The sequence below is a fragment of the Trichosurus vulpecula genome, chromosome 3 (assembly GCF_011100635.1).
Source record: "Trichosurus vulpecula isolate mTriVul1 chromosome 3, mTriVul1.pri, whole genome shotgun sequence".
NCBI classification, from domain to species: domain Eukaryota; kingdom Metazoa; phylum Chordata; class Mammalia; order Diprotodontia; family Phalangeridae; genus Trichosurus; species Trichosurus vulpecula.
The window spans coordinates 186,422,849-186,438,136 of NC_050575.1; positions in this window are offsets into that span (position 1 = coordinate 186,422,849).

Consider the following 15,288-nt stretch of genomic DNA (forward strand, 5'->3'; position numbering starts at 1 on the left):
CTTCAACTTTCCCCTCTCAGACAACCAACTCCCTACATTGTCCAGCAGGTGAAAATTCCTGTGACTGGGGCTGAGACTACCTTCCAACTCAGCTGGCCCCAAGGTCTCCATTTGCTGTTTCAATGGAACTAGCCTAGAGGTGTTTACACCTCACAGGGACCAAATCTTGGTCCTAGAATTTTTCTTTGGATCTTCTCCAGGTGTCCTAGGAGGACCACTGTTCTGCCCCACCTCTTGTTTATTTTTGCCATTCTATGTTTGCCCTGAGGTGCTATTTTGTGTTGTTCATGGGGGAAATCTGGAGAGTTTGAAATTTTCTGACTTACTCTGCCATCTTCCCAGAATCCTCTCCCTTCCTATTCTTTAAAGCTCAACTGAAATAGAACATTCTTCTTGAAGCCTTTGCTGATCTTCCCAGGGAATATCATCCTTCCCTCTCAGACCTTATAAGATACACTTTGATTTTCCTAATGCACTTATTATACAATATTGCTTATTTTAATGATCTGTTTGGGATGTTCCTCTCTACTAGAATGTGTACTCCATGAAGGCCAGGATAGTGATGGATAGTGATCTATAGTGCCTTTTCTTCCACTATGTTTCACATCAAGTACACATTTAATTCAAAAGCAAAAGTGTCTTCTGAACTAAGAATTCTGGTTCTTAAAGTAAAGGGTGATAATTAAACCTAAAGTTTGCCTTCGTGACATATATGGAGAATTTACTAGGAAATTTTTAGTGTAAATAAAGTTTCAGGGGCCAATAAAGAGGATATACTAGTAAAAGGAATTTAGCACAACACTAGCCTTTCATTCATCATTCTGCATCCAGTCCCTCCCCACTACAATCCATGATCCACTCGGCCATCAAACCGATTTTCCTAAAGCTCAAGGTTGGCCATGTCACCTCCTCCCCATTCAGTCAAATCTAGTAGACTCCTATTGCATCCAGGACAAAACATAAAATCATCCTTTTGATGCAGACTTTTATATTTGACTCCTTCCTATGTTTCCAATATTTTTATACCTTACACCCACACTCTAGTCCCCACACACACACATACACCCTTTACAATCCAGTGACCCTGGCTTCCTTGCTGTTCCTTCTACAAGACATTCCACTCCCAAATCTGAGCATTTTCACTGGTTGTGCTCCATTCCTAGAACTCTCTCACTCTCATTTCTGTCTCCTAGCTTCCTTGGTTTCCTTAAAGTGTCAACTGAAGTCCTAACTTCTGCAATAAAAAAGCTTTCCCCAATTCCTCTTAATGCTAGCACCTTCTCTCTGTTGATTATCTCCAATTTATCCCACGTATAGCTTGTTGTAACTTAGTTGTTTGCATTTTATTCCTATTACTGAAAGTTTCTTAAGAGTGGAGACAGTCTTTTGTCTTTCGTTATATTACCGACACTCAGCACAGTGCCTGACACATGGTAGGTACTGAATAAATGCTAGTTGAATAACTAATTGTCCCATATAGAAAAAAATTGACAGGAATAATTTAGGATGATAAGGCATGGATGGGCACATCACTTATTTTCTCTGGTGGACGTTGCAAAATAATACTGAAAATTGTGGTATTCAAAGGGATATTTACATTGATGAAAAATAGATCTACTACAATATTGAGGTATAAATTAGCTATATGGATATGAATAATGATAATTACAAATGAGTCATTTACTCATTAAAGCGGGTTGAGTAGGACCTCTAATGAGAAGCAATTTGTTAGCACTTAGAATTATTATATGCATTTGAAAGTAATAAAATTGCATTTCTTTAAACTAACATAATTTGGGCTTTTTATTAATCAGTTACTCAGAATTTGTGAACTTGGACTATTATTGGTTCCAATTCTACAATTAACTCTCTGAGAAACTGTACGTCTTCAACACTTCTTAGGTTCCATCTGTTCCCTCCCAACCCCTACAGAGCCTCATCCTAGGTTGATAAAATGAAAAGAGCATTAGGCTTAGAGTCAAAAGATCTAAGTCCTAGTCCTGGACTTCTTAGCTGTGTGACTTTGGAAAAGTAAATTAATGTCTCTAAACTTGTTTGTGGACCTAAAAACTGACCTAATACTGTAATAGTTTACTTCCTAATTCACAAAGTTATCATGAGGAAACACATTTTAAAGTATAAAAAATGATAGATGGGTGCATTGATGTAGATATCCATCTATGGACAGAAACAGAAATATGTGTATATAGGTATGTGTACATATTCATATATGTTTATATGTACATATATGTGGTCTTTTCTTTATATTAATGCTCTTTTTTATATTTTGAGATCCAAATTTTCTCAATTCCTCCAGCCCCTCTCCAAACCCCTGAGAAGGTAAACAATATTATACTCATTATACATGTGAATTCATGTAAAATATATTTCTATACTAGCCATGTATATCATGAAGGCAGAATTCATGATTTCAAAGAAAATCACAAATATGCCGGAATGGTTCAGAATCACAGGATATAAGGAATTCTCTAAGTAGAAGGCAGAGGAATTAAAGCATTTATTCAAGCTCCAAAGTAGCAGACCCATGGACCAATGTCCCCAACTTGATATTCTGGCCAAAAGCTTCCAGGCCCAATAAGTCCGCCTCACAATAGTAACCAGGAGGTTACAGAAAAACATTATGACAGTAAGCCAAGTCATATTCATGCTTCCCCCCAATGCTAGGGACCTCCGGTAAGAATATTACCCACTGGCCTCAAGCCCTTGCTCAGCACTCTCCAGTCCGCATGCGGGTCAGTCCTGCTCTCAACAGCACCTGCTGCTTCACCTTCTTCTGCTTTGGCTTATGCTGCTGCTGCCGCCACTTCTGCCACCACCACTGCCACCACTCCTCCTTCACCTGCCTCCACCATATTTCAGTCTCCAAGCTGTGTTCTCCTTTTTTATACAATCGTTAGATGTCATCCAATCGACTAGAATGTCATCTAAGCGACCAAAACCCAGGCACCCACTATTGGCTCTGGTCCCAACAACTCCCCCCAGGACCCTGGGGGCTTCACGCCCACATCGGCCCAGCACCCAGTAACTAGGGGTTTTGGGCCTACTTGGGAGCAAAGATATAATCAGACCTACATTCATGGGCCCCAGATGGAGCCTCACCTGAAGCCTATTCAAATGGGAGGTGGGGGGGGTGGGGAGTAAGATCTTCTCATTTACTGATTGCCTTAACACCATGCTGAAAAAAGCAAGAAAAATCAGGTAAAAATATTCATTACTCTGAACTCAACATATAATCTTTATGTCATATATTACATGTATGTTTATATTACATATGTATCTATATATGAATACATATGATATTTGTATATGTATTTGTATGACCAATATCCAAAGAACATTTATTTAGCGCCTACTATATCCCAGGCACTGTGCATATTGCTGGGGTTACAATTAATAAAAAAAGACAGTCCCTGCCACCAAGAAGGTTAAGATCTAAAAGTAGAAGGACAACACACAAAAGGTGGCAGAAAAACAAGTGGGGGGATGCCCACTGGTGCGTGGCATAGGCACATCTTGTTTCATGGAGCTGAAACCAAGAAGAACAGCAGTTGTAGAGTGGAAGAGTAAGCTGAGAGTCCAGTTCCTGCCTTTTACTAAGGAAAACACTGAAAAGAATTTGGTACATAATTCTCCATCCCTCCAATTCGAGGGGAGAGGGGCCTAAGGGAGGTGAGTTAGCGGTGATGAGATTAAAAGATATGAGCTTATCTTGAGATAAATATTCATGTATGTGTGGGTGTATACACATGCATACACATATAACCATATATAAGTATGTGTGTATGCATATATGTATGAAATTATGTATGTATATGTATCCCTACTTCTTTGAAAAAAGGAGCTGTGAGGGATACCAATGAGAGTTTCAGCCTTTAATCAGTCTACTAGCATTTATTAAATTTACTATGTGCTAGGCACTAGAGGTACAAAGAAAGGCAAAAAAAGAAATGGGAAATATGTGGAGCATTGAAAAATGAAAAATAAATGATGCTTGGGAAAAAGATCTCCCAGTTCCAAATGTGGCCAGCCCACATGGAGCTGGCATTCATTCAGGAACCAGTCACTGGCCATCCTACAAAAGGTACCTTTAGCATCTGCACTATTTCCTTCCAGTGTGGGACAGATTTATCCTCATTTCATTGCACTTCAGGCACCTGATCATGGGAAGTCAGTGCCTCCTTCAGGACACCAGCCCCAGGAGGTGACCTCGAAACAGAACAACCAGAGCAGTTTAACAAAAAAGGCAATCTTCTCTTGTATCATCCCAGTACAGTCAAAGTGACATTTTCAAATGAGAATACACATTATGGGCTGTTTTGTCTTGCTCTTTCATTCCAGCTTTGTTAGATCTTTTGTTTCTTTGATGCTCAGAATATTGCACCATTTGGCTCTAAATCTACATTAGAAGAGCATTAATTAAAGGCAGGCACAATGCAATGGAGACACTGTTAAAATTATGCTTGAAGGTACAATGTAATTAATTTTGTACAAGAGAAACATAAAAGAGAGGGAATGAAACTAGAGGAAATAGCACCACATCTTCACAAAATGATAATGAGAAATACAATTGCAGATTAGACAAAATATAAAAGGACATATGGAATAATTAGACTTCAAGAAGAGAAATCAAAACAAAGGGTAACCTGCTAAGTGCTCATGAAAATTAAATGAAGAACACAGAACTGGTGTGAAAGTAGTATTTTCTCTTCTGGTGGTGATGACTTGCATGAAGCACCTGGCATTTAAATGGCAAAGGAAGAAACGGTTTGTTCTAAGTTAGAATCCCCAGCTCCCCCTTAGAAATAATCCCATTTGATGGAGGCCCCACTTAAAGTCCATGAATCATGGGGTTAAGGTATTTCATAATCCTGTCTAATTACATCGTGCGAGTAATTTATTGAGCACATAATATGTGCAAAGAACTATGTTAGGTGATAGGCATATAAAGATAGGCAAAAAATAGTTCCTTACCTCAAGGAGTTTACATTCAATTGGTGAGTTATAGTACGTAAATAACTAATTAAGTCTATATGATAATTTCAGTAGTAGGAAGAGAACATGAATAACTTAGGGAATCTGAAAAGATTTCCCACAGAAACAGGTGCATAAGCTGAGCCTTAAGAGAAGCTAGGGATTCTCAGAAGCAGGAGTAAAGAAGGGAATGCATTCATCTTGGGGACAGCTTGTACAAAGCAGTCAAAGCTTAGAGTGACAAGTTTGAAGAAAAACAAATAAGCCCATTTTGTTGAACATTGAATTTATAAAGGGGAGTAATGTGTGATAGGCCTGGGAAGGTAAGCTAGAGGAAGAGTCTGTAGTTTATCCTAGAGACAACAGGGTACCAGCAGAGGTTTTTGAGGAAGGGAGTGGCATAGCCAGACTTTACTTGCAGGAGGATTATTTTGGCAACTCTGTGGAGGATAGATTGGAGTGGGGAGAGACTAGAAGCTAGAGTGCAATCTAGAACATACTGGAGTAATTTATAATCAAATTAAATAACTAGATAACTGTAAGGGAACTTAGAAGACAAAATGTTCATTTTTTCATTTGAAAAATGAGACACTTCAGTATATGGTCACCAAGTTATGTTATCCCTCCTAAAAGTCAGGAAAATGTACAACACCTAACATAGGCTTCTTGCATATAGTAGGCACTTAATAAGTATTTATTAAATTAAACTGAATAATTCTTAGTCAAATGCTATCATCTCCAACAAGACTCACATGAAAGGATTTTATTTTTAGTTTATAACTGAAATCCTGTATTTTAATTCACTAAATATTTTTCATATTGTAATTCACTAAATCTGCATTTCAGATTTAGGCCAGCTTGATTCTAAAAAAAACTATCTATAATATTCTTCAGCTATTCACCAAAAAACACTCCTTAAACATGCAAGAATTTACATCCTAAGGTGACTAATCCATAGAATCAGAAATGTACCAAATCATTTATCCTCTCTGGAGAGCATTACAAATGACACAGCTAAACTTGAGGGGATGGTCACAAATATGGATTTCACCATTTTCTCTGTGTTCTCATTTCTCATATGCTATTATTAATGAAAAAGATTCTCCCATATAATTTCTTGTGACACCCCAGAAAACTGAGAGTGCAAGTAGTTGAAGAATGAATTCAGAAACCAAAATCTGAATGTTGGTTATCACTATTCTGGCACCATATCAAAGGTTCCTATCTCCTGCAATGATTTTTCTTGAGCTGAACCACAAGTTTCACAGTGCTTGAGACAGAGAGCTTTAGCTTCTACCTTTCACATAAAACAGAAGAGAAGATTATAATACGTTTATTTTTTTTTTCTACTGCTTATGATAAATTCTCATGTCTAACCAAGAAGTGGAACTGGCAAGCATACTGACTGCTCTTTTATCTATAGGATATCTGTAGGATCATGGGATCATAGATTCCGAGCTAGAAGGCCCCTCAGAAGTTATCAACTCTAACCCCTATATTTTACATGTGATGAAATTTAGGCTTACTGAGGTTAAGTGATTTGTGCAGGGTCACTCAACAAAAAGTGTCTGAGACAGAATTAAAACTCAAGTTTTCCTGTTACTAAGTCTAGTATTGTATCAGGGTATAGTGCCTCACAGAATCTTTTTTTTTCTAATTTTGAGAAAGAGGAATTTAAAAAGAAACATTTTTAAGCTTTTTAAAATACATTAGTATGTACCTTTGAGAGGTAATATGGTATAACGTAGAGAGAGCTGGTCTTGGAGTTAGTAAGAATTTAGTTCAAGGTCTGACTCTGACAGGTACTGGCTGTGTGACCCCGGGCAAGTCACTTGACTTCTCTGTGTCCCAGGCAGGTTTCTCAGAGAGTAAACTGAAAAACGACCACTGATGTGCATCAGTAAAAGAAGCTTCTTCACCAGGCATTGCCTATACTAGTGAAATCATTGGTGTGAAAAAAAGACAAAGAATTAGGCATGAAATTGAGAAAATACTGTCATTTGCTGTTACTCCCTTAGAGGAAGTCTCAATGAAGACCATGATGGGGCTTTAGAAGAAGAGTCAGTCATATACCTTAAAAAAAGATAAGTGCTCCCATACTCTATTATGACTTTGAACTACACCAATAATGCTCTCTGTTACATTGTAGTGCTTCCAGTTAGGCAAAGATCTTGAGGATAGGGGAGTGGGTTTTATCTGCTCAGATGAGGCAAACTGATTATTAAACTCTCCCAATGGTATAATGTGTCCACACTCAGAACAGCCCCAAAATACAGTCATAGAATCACACAGACTACCTCAGAGACAGGTATATGAGTAATGATGGTGGCCACCTCTCCAGAAGAGTGATAACCAACTACACAGAGAGATACAGCAGGATATGACAATGTCCAAGACCCCCAGACAACTACAACCACATCACTGCATAACTGTTCTCTTCTAAGCGGTGTCTGTCATAGAAATGACAAATTGGTCAGTTTGAGGTATGCCAGTATCATTGCCAGCTGTGAATCTGAATAAATGCTTTGCTCTAGGAACTTGTTCCTATCCTGGTGATGTGCAAACAATTTCTGGGGCACAGTCCCACTTGAACTCTCTCTTCTCTTACTCCTGCTCCTCTGTCTTCCTTGTTATGCCAACACGTTGCAATTCAGAGATGACACTAACATTGATTGATCTGTGCATCTGTGTGTGTCTGTGGATATGGCCATCCCTGTCCAACACCAAACCCAAATGAAAATTTGCAGCTGCAGCAGCTGCTTGCCAAGTCTATTATGGTTTACAATTCCACCAGCTGTCTGATTCAATGGGCCTCATTGTCTGTCCCACTGCTGGGTAGTGCATTAACACTTCAAAGCCACCAGGGGATCAATGGGTACTTTTATAGTGGACCATTGAGTAGAGAAATGCAATGGGCTAAAAAGCAAAATGGTGCCCTAGTGGCCAAAAGGAATCATTGCATCTTTCAATATATTCCTTACTCTCAGGGAGGGACTAAGGAATTGTAAAGAATCTGGCTGAACAGGGTACTCATTTAATAACAAGAAAAAAGGATTTGATTTTTTTTCAGAAACTATAGTGTCACATTTATTCCACTTTCTGTGACTTATTAAATTTTCTGCTACAGTAATTATAGCCATGTATTGTTAGGGAGGTATAAACACTGAAAGAACTTATTACTGTTGGAGATGATTATTAAACCTACAACATTTGCCTACAGCCTACCAGAGAAACACAAGCAAAACAAAAAAGTCATTAAAACTCATTTTTTGAAGTCTGCTGGTGTCCTTGGGCTCAGTCCTAAAACAGAATAGAAAATTGATACTCTGATAATTTTCGTTTACAGGACTTTTATTAACAGCATATCTTGTCTCTGCCAATTAATCTTTGCAAATTTTTACTCATAATTCTGAATGCTGCCTGAATTCTGATAGTCTGGTGCTTGCTATACCTGCAATGCATGAAAATGTTTCTTAATCTGTTCTGCTCTGTGGCTTTCCCTGAAGAAGCCAAGTGAATTCGAAAGCAGTCAAAATATTTCACCCCCACAAGGTAATGTTGGGAAGGGCAAATCCATTATTGCCATATTAATCAAATGGCAGCATCTCTTTTTAATGAGGCCATAGCCAAAGGAGCAGGTTATATATCTGGAAACCTCTTTGCAGGCCATTAGCAACTAGGCCTATATATTCTCTGCTCTGTTTATCCAAAGGAGGGAAAAGGATTGGCTTCTACACACAAATGAAGTTTCAATGGGGTCAAGCTGGCCGGTGAGGAATAAAAGACTTCTAGGAAATCAAAGTAGATTCAAATTGAAATACTCGCCAAATACATTTCTCTCAAGGAAATCCAAGAACAGGACTGAACAGGCATGGCCTTTATCTAATGAAGTTCTTTGGTCAAGTGAGAAGAGTGGTGAATTTCCCTTGAAAAGAGAAATAATGGTTTCTATGAGTCAGACAAAAGTGTAAAGGTGCACTGGGGTAAAAGAATGGAGAATAGCATGAAAATGGTCCTGGGCTATGAGGAACACTTGGGGCCAGAGCCTTAACTAGGACAGGGTGATTTAGACATTGCCTCGTGGCACTGAAATTTAGAGGGATGCACTTCCTACTTCACAAATTCATCACAGCCTGTGACATTTGTAGCCCAGCCATTCCTAGTCTCTCACCCAAGTTAGAAGCCACTGTCCCTAAAGGTCCCTCTGCTGTTCTGACTTCACCTTCTACAGGAGGCCTTTCCTGATCTCCACATCGGCTAGTTTTTTTTTTCCCTTTTGAGATTACCTGCAACTATTTTTTTGTATGTATCTTACATCCATGTGTATATTTACATGTTGTCTCCTCCCTTAAAATGGTAGTTCCTTGAGGGCAGGCACTATTTTTTCTTTGTTTTTTCCTTCTTATCCCCAGCTCTTATCACAGTGTTTGACATGTAGTAATTAATGATTGATGAATATCTGACTATGCCCCTCTTCTCCAGCTCAGGGGCCCACTACTATATGTTCTTATCATCTTGGGAGAGAGAGAAATAGCCCATGTATCCTGTTCTCAATAGAGGCAGTCATCATTACTTCTACCAGCACAATCCCTCTCATCCACCAAAACCAACCACACCTCCTCTTAGGGATTAGGTGGTGCAGGGATCATTGGCTGTAGCATGAGTACATGAACCAGAATCTCAGGAAATGGATTACCCTCCCTTCCACTGGTACAACTCTCTGGCTAGTACAGTGTTTCCATTTTACCCCAACTATGTCACCCCTCAGTGGACCTAGGTATTTTCTCCAGGCCTTTTACATAGCAGCTATGTCAGCAGTGATGTCTATTATCCCTCTGACCTGCTTTTAAACAGGGATCATAGAGTTAGGCAGGCATGTATTTCCATGGCTCCCACAAAGGCCAAATGGGACTTTTTTCTCTACAGTAAAGACCAAAACCATCAAACTATGGATCAGGTGGGATCCTGAAGCATTCTCATACCTTCTTTCTCTAAAGTTATCAATAATCTTCTAATTGCCAAATCTAATGTTCCTTTTTCAATTCTCATTTTCTTGACCTCGCTTTAGCTTTGAATACTGTCAATCACCATCTCTCCTTGGGCAATTTCTTTTTATTGGAGGATACAACATATGTGTGTGTGTGTAAACAATAATTTAAAAAGAGAAAAAGAGAATACCAAGATATAGGAGAATCAAGGAAAGTTATCCAAAGGAGGTGAAAACTGAGCTGAGCCTTAGAAGAAACTAAAGATTCTAAGAGGTGATGGATAGAAAAGGGGATATTTTTCACTTTTGGGATGTAGCTTGTGCAGTATGTATAGGCAAGAGATGGGATGTTGCATTCAGAAAACTGCAAATAGCTAAGTTTGACTGAAATACAGATTGCATGAATGAGAGTAATATCAAATATGTCTGAAAAGGTCTAGAATGGAGCTGCATTCAAGGAAGTTCTTCCCTATTTACTGGCAGAAAGGTCTCTCTTCTTTACAGTCAACTTGATTCTAGCTGGAACCCAATGCAGGAAAGATGAGGTATGGGATGTGCCTCTACCTTCTAAATAGCTGGAGAACAATTAGGCATTAGCTGTTAAACATGATATGACCAAAGATTCATAAGCAATCAGATTTCTAACAGTGTATTTAGTGGGGATCTCTGTAGGGAATTGGACTGTTATACCAATGATGAAATTTGCCTGTACGTGGAAGTTAATAAAGCATTGTGGAAAGAGATGGTAGGCACAGAGAAGAGAGAAGTTATAGGTGTAGCTAGATAGCACAAAACAAGTATTTGGGACCTTACAGTGTTTAATTTGAGTGGTGTGATAATTCCTCTAATGGCTTTCCTTTCCTGATATAGAGTAAGAAAGGTTGGGTTGCAGTGCTATTTTTTTCTGTTTCTGGCCCTTTGGCCTGATGTCTAGGAGCAAGAACATCCATGGTAAAAATTAATAATGAAAATACATGCCCTGAATTTATTCATGTCTCATCCCTGAGCACATATTCTCAAACCCACTTGCTGACCTTAGAAGAACATCTGCACCAGTACTCATGGACCTTGGTCATTCAAGGGTTGGCCATTCCTAAATAGAGAATCTGTAGGTGGCAAAAATGAAGATATTTAGGGGTTGTGGGGAAGAGAGCTTGGGGTTTTAGTGGCAATTCCATCACAATGTAAAGCAGTTATATGTTATCTATCATTTCACTGGAAAAATTTGTTAATATAGCAGCTCTTTGTGTGGAGGCTAAGAATTAGAAATTAAGGGGGTGCCCATTAATTGGGAAATGGCTGAACAAGTTGTGGTATATGAATGTAATGGACTGTTATTGTGCTATAAGAAATGAAAAGTGGGATGATTTCAGAAAAACCTGAAAGATTTACATGAACTGATACAGTGAAGCATGCAGAACCAGGAGAACATTGTACACAATAACAACAATATTTCATGATGAAGAATTGTGAATGACTTAGCTATTCTCAGCAATACAATGTTTCAAGACAATCCCAAAGGACCCATGATGAAAAATACCATCCACCTCCAGAAAAGAACTAATGTTTTCTAAATACAGACTGGTGTACTTTCTTCCTTCCTTCCTTCCTTCCTCCCTCCCTTCCTTTCTTTCTCTTTGAGTTTTCTTTCACAAAATGACTAATATGGAAATATTTTACACGATTGCACATTTGTAACCTATATCAGATTGCTTACCATCTGAGAGAAGGGAAGGGGAGAAAGAATTTGGAACTCAAAACTTTAAGAAAAAAAGTGAAAGTTTAAAATTTTTACATGTAATTGGAGGAGGGAGATAAAAAATTATTTTAAAAAAATAGAATGCAGCACTTAAAATGGCCTTCCAATGTGAATCTCAGTCATTCAACCTATCTGTGCCTTTATTTCCTTAACAATAAAATGTCAAAGGATTGTTATGAGGCTGAAATGAGACAATGTATTAATATTACTATTAATGTTTTAGTATCCATTCTGGGAAAAGATTGTCATCACTTAAGGTGTTTAGTGATTTCTTGAAGGCTATCATCTCTTCCTGTTTAATTCTGGATCCAACTCATTGACCTTTGGTGTCAGCTGTCCCAGATATACATGCTGATAGATAATCTCTATAGGTAATTCATCCAACTGCATACATAATTTGGCATTGGACATTCTTCCTCCATTTATTTAGGTGGGCATTTTTCCTCTATAGAGGATCAGACCAAACTCATTTGAATGATTACAAATCTCTTCCAGGAGACCATACATACAGCTTGCTGCAACCACAATATTGTCCTTAAACAGAAGGACCTAGAACTAAAAGGAATAGCTAATATGTTTGGATACAAAATGATCTTGATGGGCTGGAATAATAGGACAAATCTAAGATAAAATATAATAGGATAAATACAAATGTATATACTTGGGTTCAAAACTGAACTACCCAAGTATAGACCGGAAATAGAGTGAGTTCATGTGAAAAAAAGTAATTGGTGACATTTTGAATAGCACCTTAAGGTTACAAGAAAATTCATATATATTATCACATTAACACGGTCAAATAACTCAACATCAGAAACAGATATAGCTTTATAAGTGAAAATGACATTAAAGAAGAGGCATACCATCAGCTTTGCTGCTGGACCTTAAAGACTGCAGGTCTTTTCTATTGCTTTTACATTGAAGTCTCCCATAAAATCCATTGAAATCTCCCCCATTAGAATGTGAGTGACATGAGAGCAAAAACTGCTTTTCTATTTTTATTGCTAATGTCTATCATGGGTGCTTTGCACATAGTAAGTCCTTAATAATTGCTGTTTCAGTCACTATTTTGTTCATACCTTCCTTACAATAACTATCCTGTGAGGTTGTTGCTACAAGGATTGCTATTCCTGTGTTAAAAACAAGGACATTTAAACAGAAATTAGGAAGTTCCAGAGTAAGAGTTCAATGCCAGGTTTCTCCTGAGTGCAAATCTCATACACCTTTTCACTGTACAACATGCTGTCTCTTAGAAAGCTCTGAGGCTTATAGTGTCCTGTAAGCTCAATGTGAGTCAGTAGCATGGTATGGCAACCAAAAAACATAATGAACTCTTTGGGGTGAATGAAGAAATGCTTTAGTGCTCAGAATGAGAAAGAAGATAATCCTACTATGCTCTGCCAGACTTCATCTCTGCTGTAGTCAGACCACATGTGGAATATTATATTCCATTCTGGCATCACATTTTAGTAACTGTTTGAATAAATTTTTAGAAAATTATCTAGAGGAAAATGATGAGTGCTGGCGAGGATGTGGGAAAATCAGGACACTAATTCATTGTTGGTGGAATTGTAAATTGATCCAACCATTTTGGAGAGCAATCTGGAATTATGCCAAACTCTTTGACCCAGCAACACCACCATTTGGTCTGTTTCCAAAGATGATTAGGAAAAACGGAAAAGAACCTTTACGTTCTAGTATATTTTTAGCAGCTCCCTTTGTGGTGACAAAGAACTGGAAATTGCAGAAATGTCTGTCAGTTGAGGAATGGCTGAATAAGTTGTGGTATATGATTGCAATGGAATACTACTGTGATATAAGAAATAATGATGAGCTCAATGATTTTAGAAAAACATGGAAAGACTTCCATGAAATAATGAAGAGCAAAATGAGCAGAACCAATAGAATGTCATATATAGTAACAGAATTTTTTTAAGAATGACTTTGAGTAAATAAGTTATTTTGTCTCTTATAAATAACCAAATTAACTATAAAGGTCATATAAAGAAAGATGCTATCTGCATCTAGGGAAAGAACTGATAAACATAAGTATGTGTAGAATAATTTTACATATACATATACCTATTTTGCCTCATGGTAGCCATTTCTGGGGGAGGAAGGGCAAAAAAAGAAAAAAAGAAATTTACATGATAATTTTGTTGTATATTTGAAAGGAATGGCAAGTTGTGCATAGTAGATTTGCAGTTTCATGTACAGTCAAGGTTTTTTATTGTACTATGCTATAGAAATGCTTTTTATTCCATAAATTAAAAATAAAATTAAAAAAAATTAAAAGAAAAATATCATGAGTAGGGCAGACAAAATGAGGGTGGCACCAGAGATATTAATATATGAAAATTAATTGCTAAAACTGGTCCTATTTGGCCTGGAAAAGAGATGACTCAGGGAAGATATGGTAGCTACATTCAAGTATTTTTAGTGGTGTTATGTGGGCACAACTGAGACCAATGTGTCAAGATTTCCAAGAAGCAGATTTCAACTCAATGGAAAGAAAAAAACAATCCAGTAACTAGTGATATCTAAAAATAGAAGGCTGTCTCATTTGGCAGCTGGTTGGTCATCGCCGGAGGTCATTGAGCAGAGACTAGACAATTCACTTGTCAGGGACCTTTAGAGAAGATCCAGACTCTAATACAGGTTGGAAATCCCTTTGCACCTCTGAGATTCTGCATTGATGTAAAAGCCATAACCTACGTCCTGATCCAAATAGTAATTCACTGATTCAACTCAATAATTATATATTAAGTACCTACGGTACTAGGCACTGAATAAAATAAAATATAAACATTAAGTACCTATTATGTGCAAAGTTCTATGCAAGGTGAAGTATAAAGTTAAGAGAAGACACAGCAATTCAACACTTGTTCAGCACTTACTAAGTACCTACTATGTGACTGGCATTATACTAGGTGCTGGGCATACAAAGACAACATGAAACAATTCCTGCCCTGGAGGCACTTACATTCTTCTGATGGGAACAACATGAAGACACACAAATAAATTGTGCACAGTAAATATAAAGCACCAATAACGGGGGAGGGGGAAGTGGGTCAAGAAACTAGAAGATGAGACCTAATCCAGGCTTTGAGGAAAGATCAGGATTCTGTGGAAAGGTGAGGAAGGATAATGTTCCAATCATGGTGGACAGCCTGTGCAAAGCACAGAAAGCATGAGTTGGGATGCCTTGTACAGGATGCAGTAACTGGGCCACCTGTTTTGCTTGAATACAGAGGGCATGAGGAGGAGAGTTTGTGATGTGTTTACCAGATAGGTTGGAAAAAAAATGTGAAGGGCTTAAATGAGAGAGTGCATTTTATCCTAGAGGCAATAGGGAACAGTGATGCTTCTTGAGCAGAGGAGTGACATGGTCAGATCTATTCTTTAGACATATGAAATTTTGACCCCTATATGGAGGATGAACTAGAAAATGGAGGGAGTAGAGGCAACTGCAATAAATTACATGAGAGATGAAATGGGACAAAATTATACTGGTGGCTATATTCATGGAGAGAAGGGACTGTTGAAGGAG